The sequence below is a fragment of the Syngnathus scovelli genome, chromosome 10, assembly GCF_024217435.2.
Source record: "Syngnathus scovelli strain Florida chromosome 10, RoL_Ssco_1.2, whole genome shotgun sequence".
Taxonomy (NCBI): domain Eukaryota; kingdom Metazoa; phylum Chordata; class Actinopteri; order Syngnathiformes; family Syngnathidae; genus Syngnathus; species Syngnathus scovelli.
In genome coordinates this window covers 15,688,510-15,696,924 of record NC_090856.1, presented here as the reverse complement: position 1 = coordinate 15,696,924, position 8,415 = coordinate 15,688,510, and the positions used below count along the sequence as shown (strand labels likewise).

At 45.1% G+C, this 8,415-nt stretch overlaps 2 long non-coding RNA genes across 2 annotated transcripts; one reads left to right on the top strand and one right to left on the bottom strand.

Moving 5' to 3' along the window:
• The first annotated feature begins 903 nt into the window (after nucleotides 1-903).
• On the top strand, nucleotides 904-4,571 carry LOC137840701 (uncharacterized). Its single transcript, XR_011087615.1, has 2 exons — nucleotides 904-1,193; nucleotides 1,271-4,571. It is a non-coding gene; the product is annotated as an uncharacterized lncRNA (long non-coding RNA).
• A 2,833-nt stretch (nucleotides 4,572-7,404) lies between these two features.
• Nucleotides 7,405-7,902, bottom strand: LOC125973622 (uncharacterized). Its single transcript, XR_011087532.1, has 3 exons — nucleotides 7,790-7,902; nucleotides 7,655-7,708; nucleotides 7,405-7,534 (listed from the first exon to the last, which is right to left on the bottom strand). It is a non-coding gene; the product is annotated as an uncharacterized lncRNA (long non-coding RNA).
• Between the last annotated feature and the right edge of the window lie 513 nt (nucleotides 7,903-8,415).

Here is an 8,415-nt window from a genome sequence, read left to right as displayed (position 1 = left end):
GATACAACGATCTTCTTCCAAAGTTCCCAAAGGGGCAGAGGAAGAGTTAGATACCAACAAGGTCGCAGGCCGCCATATAATTCAAAACCCCCACGAGATTCTGAACTGTGGGGGACGAGGACACTTCGCACGAGAGTGTCGTTTTGCAAAACAATATCAATCAAAGGGTGGAGGAAGGAGCAGAGAAAAAGCCAAATTTTTAGCATGACAAGCTTCCTCCTCTTTGACCGCTTATGCTCATACAGAGAAAGAAAGAATAGATGCCCATATGACAGCAAAACATGTCATTGTCAGATTATTAGAATTTTTTTTAGATTATTAGAAATCCTGTCCATCCAAGAAGTATGACAATGCTGTTTGTATGCCCAAATTACAAATGACTAGAGCTCAAATTGTGTTACACTGAAGTTAAAATATGCAAATCAAGTGGTAAAGGAATGCAACTTGCTTCTAGAAGATAAATAAAATTAGAATGTGCTGTCCTCGTGTGCATGGGAGGGACCAGCTCATGATCGACCACAGGAAATGGCCAGCCTGTGACGAATCATTGTTGCTGGGAACTACCTTTTGCATGCGAGAGCTGTGCATGTGTGTGCGTATATGTTAAAATGATGAACATTGGCTAAAGTTTTAGTATAAAAAAATTTTGCTAGACTGTGGTCTATCCAATTTGCACCGCAGAACAGAAATGATTTTGAAAGATAAAAATGAGAGGAAAAAGAGAGAAATCTGTTTGCGAGCAGAAACTAATCCACACTAGTGCATGTTAGTGTCAAGCCCTCATGAGAAATTCGGAGTTAACAAAACAACGGAACATGCTTTCAGGAATTGGAAGAAGCTAAATTGTGAATTTAAGATTTTGCAATGCTACATTTAATAGGAATAATTGATTGATTGTGTTATAAGATTATACAAAATTCTAAATGCAAGCTAAATCTGAGAGATTGAGTTCTTCAAATTTAAAAACAAAGGAAAAAATCAGATTAATTTGCCAGTTGGTTGTTTTAGTTAAGTCTTTTTTGAATTGGTGGATTGCTCTACCAGGAAACCTAAGTTGGAAATGATATATGAATGTTGTGTGGTGAGCTTGGATGAATTGGGACCAATGTGATAGAAAGACTCCTTTTTGGAGACTGCGTGTGAGATGCAAATGAACATTGATGAATGATAGCCTGAATGAAAAGAAATTACAGGTTGAATGGTTGAAGTTGTTGGCGACTACTATAGAAAATTAGTAGAGCGACTTTGATGAAAGAGTGATTTTGAGCAGGTTGAATGTTAGAAAGAAACACGTAGCTTTTGGATTGATAATTAACTAGAAAAAAAACTGGAGAACCAGTAACACATGTAGAAGATGTGTGAACTGAGAAATTGAGAAGCGTTTTGGAAAGAAAGTCAAATTAAATGATGATGGAATCGTATGTAGTAAAGAACGCATTCTCCCAAAAAGTTTGTCAAGGTGTGAGGCATGGGCGTTGCCAAGCCTCAGAAGGGGGGGAGTGAGTAGGACTAGGACAGATAGTGGAAGATAGTAATAATACAACACTTTATGACAATGAATTTTCGAATACATTTGGTGTTATATTGTGGTAAATTTTTTGTTCTGGTGTAGATAGTTTAGCAACACGAGAGATTTAGAGGTTCAAAAGAAAGACAGTTAAAAGAAAACATTTTTGATTTGGACAATTGCAGGCTAACAGGAACATGGGAAAGATAAGAACTACGAGGTGGGATCCAATTTCATTGGGGAGATTGAGAATTCACAGCACCATACTCTAAGTCACATTTTTGAGCAAGCATGACAATAACATGTGAGAGGTCAAGACATACAGATCAGGGCTTGATGTGGAAAGCAGACCTCGATGAGTTGATTTTCAATAATGATACTGAAGACAACATACTGTCCGATTAAATTGGAACTATAGATAAAATGTAGCTCAAAAATAGGATGAGTTGCAGGATTTACGATATAAAAACGAGACCGCTGTTATTAGGAGAATTTGAAGTTTGGTAAATAAATGTTACCAGCAAATTGATGGAAGCAGCTACATTTGGAAATAGTCTTACAAGTGTTCAAACCAGCCTGTCATTCTCAGTGTCAGGGCCCCTGAAACCCAATCCAAGACTTCGCCTGCAGCCGTGAACAACCACAAAATGGTGCCTGGCTCTGAAGCACCTTTGACCTTTGGCGAAGGACAAGAAAAGACTGCTGTTGTGCTTGGAGGAGGACAAGTACACTCCGGAGGAAATACAACATCCTCGGGGACGGAAAAGACAGTGAAAAGCGGAGGAACTCACAATGATGAAAATTGACTCATTTGAACAATGGACTCATTCAAGAGTGATGGATGGGGTCGCTCTGAAGCAACAACAAAAGAACACCAACTTGATAGGGTGAAGTGCGGCAAAAAGATATGGACTTGGAGTGTCTGACAACCAAATCGCACTCCTTGCTACGGCGTTCCCAAATTTGGTGAAGCTTGGTTCAAAGTGGAAGGGAGGTTCATTGTGCACTGAGTTTGACAGAACTGAGGAGATTTGATAAATAAATAAATAAAAATTTGAAAAATACGTAGGGCTACAGATTATGATCAGAGATTGAACGGATTTGGATAAAACAAATAGGCTAAAACGGTAGGAAACAAGAGCAAGATCTTATATTTTGGCTCATCAAGCTTAAGACGTAGAGGTCGAGTTCTATAAATTTTAGAACAGGACATTTGGCAGTCAGGAGGAAGCTAGGTTGCTCAATGTACCTACTCAATACAATAGTAAGTTTTTTGCACCACAGTGGAGGTTGGATGGTCAGAAAGTTAGGTACGTTCAATTTTTGACATTCACACAATCATGCATAGGAGTCACAAGGCAACAGTTAACAAGACAATGACTGCAATAGGGGCCACCTACGACTGCACCGACATGGAAAAGTAGAAGTGAGAGAGCAGAGTATGGGATTATATGCTAAAACGTCTGCTATACAGTTACCGATAGGAGATTCTATCAAGAGAAGCTACATGAGAGATGGATTAGAATCTCTTTGTCTGCGTGGGTGCGTGTGCGTGTGTGTGTGTGTGTGCTCACACCCTGTGTGGATGCGAGCGTGTGAGGAGAAAGAAGGCATGGGTAAGACAATCTCTTTTAAACCAGGAGGCAATAAATGGGAACGCCCCTGTCATAAATAGTTTTTGGTTAAAGGGAATCATTAGGAAGTGTTCAAACTCTTCCCGCAAACATTCCTATTTGCCAGTTAAATGGGCACTACAATTGACTACGAGAGTTGCAAACAACAGATGAAGAGCAGTCCTTGGCAGATTATATGATCAGGACGCTCAAACTGTGTCAAAGACAAATTTACTGCCGCTTGATCTTTCCTCCTCACAGGTCGACAACCCCATCAATCCAGGAGACTGGGTCTACATCGAGGTCATTAAAGGAAGGAACTGGGCCAGCCACGACGGGAGGGACCATTCCAAGTCTTGCTGACTACACATGTTGCACCCAAGGTTGCAGGATCCACAAATGCATTAACGATGACTGCTCTCCAGGAGGAAACTGGATGGGAGCTTTGGACATCACCGCTGTGTGCCAGGATGAGAGAGCCATTTTCAAGGTGTAAGGGCTCTACTACCAACATGGCTGCACCATCGGACGGGACCTACTTCATTCAGAAGTTCAGAGGCACTGCCTCACCTGCATCCTATGAGTGCACGTGCCTGTTCAGTACGGATCATGGTTTTGTGGTCACGAGAGTTGTCCGATGCTGCCTGCCAACTGGACACGAGTGTGTGCGCCAGTGTGTGTGACAGACCTCACCTACAGACTAGAACATCAGCAGCTGACGAAAATGCGAGCACATATACAACTTCTTAGACGTGACAGATGTGATAATGATAATGAGACGTGGATTGCGTAGATGCTGTTCTGTTGAGCATGTATTACGGAAACTTGTTGATTTGACCATCAAATATGCTTCGCAAGTAATGGATACGCTGATGTACTGTTTCTTTGTTTTTCTTTTTGTTTTTATTGATAGCATTCTGGTCGCCTTAAGGCAAAGGGACCGTGTAAGAATTTTCCTGCTAATAACATCTGGCCAGCAGGTTTTTCGCTTACACAATAAGTTTGATCTGGGGTATTAAGGTAATGCCTCATCTTCACTGGAAAGTGTTGCTATCATTGTTTGTTGTTTTTATTTTTCCTATTCTTCTTTCTTCATTATACATATATATGTGTTTTTTTTCTTACTTGTCTTTGTTGTTTGGGGTAGCATAATCATATGATAAAACAGGAGGGAGATGTTAGGGTTTTCCAGGTTATCTTTATCATAGGATTATGTTGGAATGCAACAGGTAATAAATACCTTACCTTGTCCTCCTTATCACAAGATCGTAAAACATCCCCTGAGATGTTTAGACTAGAGGACAAGGGCTTTCTATTCAGCCCACTCATACCCCCACTCTGTTCCTCCTAATAAATATGCCCTTGCAGGAAGGAGACCTTTCAGACTTCATTCGATAATCGCTGTTCAGACAGCGACGAATGGACTCTCCACCTGCAGGTGTCTAAAAGAACTTGCTTGTCTTCTGTTTGGTTCTTGCAAAATAAGTTGGAGTGAGCAAATCTCTAACAACACGTACAACGCAACGCGGCTACACTTCTGCTAGCGCCTCAGCTACACGTTGCTATTACAAACGTAAATCTCTTTAAACACAATGAGTGTTACTTACCGTGTACGCTGTAGACGGTCCAGTTGCAAGCAGAAAATAAAGATATTTCTGTTGATATTCGTCGTTGCTCAGTGGCTCACGGCCATCGCGCCAACAGATTTGAATTTTGGTGGAAGTTCAGCCAATTACGTCATATCCGCGGCACATGACTGCGACGTAATACCCGCTTATCTGAAACGGCAGTTAAAAGTAGAGTTACATCAAGTTTTCTTTTTTAATCAATGCTATCATTTACAACCGTTGACCAGAAAGAATCGTCGAAATTCGACGTTCCCCCCAAACGCCACACTCACTCGCTTTTCAGGGCAACAAAAGTACTTCTTTTTAAAAACGATGAGTTGTACTTACCGTGTACGCTCTGGACGGTCCAGTTGCAAGCAGAAAATAAAAATATTTCTCTCGTTAGTCGTATGTTACCATCCGCTGTGTCTTTGTCAACATCGCCATTTTCCTACTTCCTGTTGCGAGCCACGCCCACGGATTTAAATTCTGGCGGAAGAGCCCGCCCATTGGCGTCGTTTTCGCGTATAGCAAATCCGATTGGTTGGGAAGGGGGCGCGGTTATGCAGCCGAGGGGTCCTGTGATCGGTGGGATGTAAAGTAGGCGTCGACGTCACGTCCGCGTCACGTGACCACGACGTGGCAGACGTCATATAGCAACCGCTGTTTTGTTTAGTAGACTTACAGTTGTTATGCATTGACATAATGGCGCACACTCCAAATAGATTTAAATAAATTAAATAATTCTTCTGCCCACTCCCTTTTAAACAAGTTAACTCTCCCCGCGGATTTGAATTCCGGCGGAAGTTCTTACAGTTGTTATGCGTTGACATAATGGCGCACTGGTTAGCATGTCCACCTCTTAAGCATGATGTTGCGGGTTCGACGCCTGATCAATGTTAGCATGGAGTGAGCTGAAGTGCATGGCGCTGAAGATTTGAATCTTTGAAATGCGCTGAGGTCTGACGTATCAGGCAGAATGGTTTGCCATCACGTTCAACAAAAAATAGAAACTTTCCCACTCTGATAAAAACGTCCTGTGTTCATCTACATATTTTCGTTTTGCTGTGCATCTTTTCCCTGCCATTTCGAGAGCCCAATTGACACTAATAGTTTACTGGAATGTGTTTGCCCATCCTACTTTGTGGAATTTCACCACATGCGCTTTTGACGAAAATACTAAATTGAACTCAAGTGAAGCCAACACGCACAACCCCCCCCCCCACACACACACACACCTACACACACACACACAAATGTTGATATGAACATAAAAGAGCCGCATGCGGTTCGGGAGTTGCGGCTTGGCCAAACCTGTACTATACAACTTTATTTGTGTAAAATTTTCACAACAGCTGTCACACAAACAAAGCGGGAAAAACCGAAGATGTGCGTGTTCCGCCCACGCTGGATTTATTTGCACCTTTGAAAAGACACCGTATTGCCGCAGATGTGGCAAAGAGTACTTTTGGGCATCTGAGACGGAAGGATGTCCAAAGCATCACGTCACCTGCTCTGGTAGGAATGGTGGTGGGACGTTGAGGTCAACCGCTTTGGGGTTGGCTGAATCTTTGGTCGCAGGATGCCACACACTTGAAGACAGAAGCAGAAAAGCAGAGCTAAATGCAAAATGTACTCACCGGTGACTCCAATTTTTTCCCCCCCTGAAGAAATGGATGGACGGGTGGCCCCGGCTGGCCGGTGGGACTCTTGTTATTCTGACCCTTTTTAGTGCGCGTTTGGGGCAACAACCGTTTTTTGTGGCGCTCTCTTCTGGTTCAAGAGTGCCCTGCATGTGAATTTGCCTTTCCTGCCTTCTGATTGGATGAGCGCCGGTGTGACGCGGTGCCTCTGTCACCGTGGCGGGGGGTATACGTCGGCATCGGAGCGTCTGCCAACGTCTGAGACCGGCTGGCAGTGTATCGGAGGTGTCGAGTGCGGTGCCGCTGGAGCTCACTCACCAGCTGGTGTTAGGGCCACAGAATGAAGGCCAAGGAGAAGACTAGAAAGAGAAACAGAAACTTCTCCTCCAATTGTTTGATTTGTCTCTTCTGAGCTTCGATGAATTCTTTCAGCTCTTTGTTCCTCTAGGACGGACAAATGGAAAGTAGCCTTCAAAAGCCAGTAAGCGTGCAAGTAAGTGCCGGGCTGGCTTTGGGCCCTTACCTGTTGCGCGCTGTGCAGCAGATCCATTCTCTCTTGGAGGATGCAAGCGTCGCGCTCCCTCAACTCCCACATCAGGGCTCGCTTCCATTGGTCCACGGCGCTCCTAAGCTCTTGTCTCTGATCCGCCGTCAGCACGTCATTCACGCCAGCGTGGCTGGCTTTTTCGCCGTCCGTGGCGGGGCAGTCCCGCTGCGGTAGCGCCTCGTACAACATGGCCTCCAGCTCCATGATCCTCTGGGCCGCAATCCTCGTCCATCAGTAGTCCGGCGGGAGATTTGAGGGCGGCTTACCTTATGAGCCTGGTCCATGGAACGCTTCCTGAAGTCCAACTCTTCATCCAGGTAGCCCTTCTGGTTGCAGAACATATCCTAGCACAGCTCAAGGTCAGAATTGTTGGGGCACATTGCCCCGAGTTCCCCTTGGCTGATGTCGCGTGTCTGTCTACCTTCTCACTTTCAATGTCCAACATCTTCTGTTGAAGTGCTGACTTGGTCACTTTGATGTATTCTAACCACTGAGGAAAGGCTGCTGTCACATAAGCAGAATGCGAGAGCGTGCGTGGACGTGCGCGTTACCTTCTCGGCTAGGGTGGGAAGGGTCCTGGCGTGAATCACGACCACCTGCTCCTCGTTGGTGAGATTCTGCAAGAGCCCAAAGGCACAGCGTCAACAAGGTTCTTTCAGCGCAAAGCCTTCCAAAAGTCACATTTGAGCCGCCGAGTCTCGTGGAGTGCGAACATAAGGAGTTCGACATACACTTACGGCGTTATCGCCCAGGATGTCCAGCTTCTTCATCAGATCACTGATGAGGATGTCCTGGGGAAAGGCGCAAGGAGCAATGTAAGGTGTTCTGGGACCTCAGGTTAAGGTTAGGGTTGCGAGGGACGCCTTACGTACGCTCACGCCGTCGGCCTCGCAGTAGATCTGCAAAGGGCTGAGGCCGTCTGGGAAACGGACTTGCAACTTCAAGACGGAGGAGCGCCACTCCCTCTCCTGAAAGGCAGAGGCATGCATCCGTCCGTCCGTCCGTCCGTCACATCTCTGGCCTCAACACGCTTGTGCGAGTCTTCCCACCTCCAGCTCCAGGATGCGGAACTCAAGCAGTTCGTTTTGGTCTCGGATATCCTGGATGTGCTCTTTCAGACGCGCTTCTTCCGCCTCCATCCGCCTGACCTGAAAAGACAGTCAGACCTCATCTGCGGGGCTTCCGGACGGGTGTGACGCCAAGCGACTCCGCCCAGCGCCTTTCTTTCCGTCACCTTTTCGGCCAACTGCTGATTGCTCTGACGCAGCAGCTGCTTCTCCTCCACCCACTTGACATTCTAGAAGAGACAAACGCGTGGACAGCTTTGGAATGTTGTGTCATTTTCATCCACAAATTCTTTGGTTGACTGGAAAATGACATTTGCTTTTCTCCACATTTTCCCAGCCACGTTCATAGGGGGTTGGTCCAGTAATGCAAGACGAATGAGTGACTGAAGAATGTAGCTATTTTGTCTGAGAAAAAGGTGTGCTCATTGATA